Here is a 558-nt window from a genome sequence, read left to right as displayed (position 1 = left end):
AAATTAGGTATTAGCAGGTGTAAGAACGTATGCGTGTGGTGTAAATAGAGATCATGTGTTTCACATCACATGTTCCTTGTAATTACTGGGTATATGGTTTTACAACAGGTGTTTCATGGGGCATTAGGAAGAATATGCTGCCAAGTGTAGTCCTCGTAAGCTGTTGGCAAGTGTTATGGATACGATATCAAATCCGATGATTATAAAAAGAGAATGTCTTTTTCTGTATTCATTCTTTCTTTTCTAGTTTTCAAAAGGACTAACATAATTGCCGACTTCGGTAAATTCGTTATAAGTTCCAAGGTGAATGTTATTTTGACTCAAGGCAACATTAAACATTCCTTCTTCTTGGGCAAAAACATCAAACTGAATATAGCAGAGATATTGGCAAATCATCTCTTATGTAAAAAATAATAAAATCTAAAGTATTTTCGTAGATTCTGAGAGCTTTGTGCCATATTCTATATCTCTATCTTTTCTTTATACAAAGGGAATGTTATGAGCTTTTATGAACTCGGTGTAAGTGAATATGAGAGCATAACATCAATATTAAAATTT

The sequence above is a fragment of the Penaeus vannamei genome, chromosome 2 (assembly GCF_042767895.1).
Source record: "Penaeus vannamei isolate JL-2024 chromosome 2, ASM4276789v1, whole genome shotgun sequence".
Lineage (NCBI taxonomy): Eukaryota > Metazoa > Arthropoda > Malacostraca > Decapoda > Penaeidae > Penaeus > Penaeus vannamei.
This window is presented reverse-complemented; position numbering follows the sequence as displayed.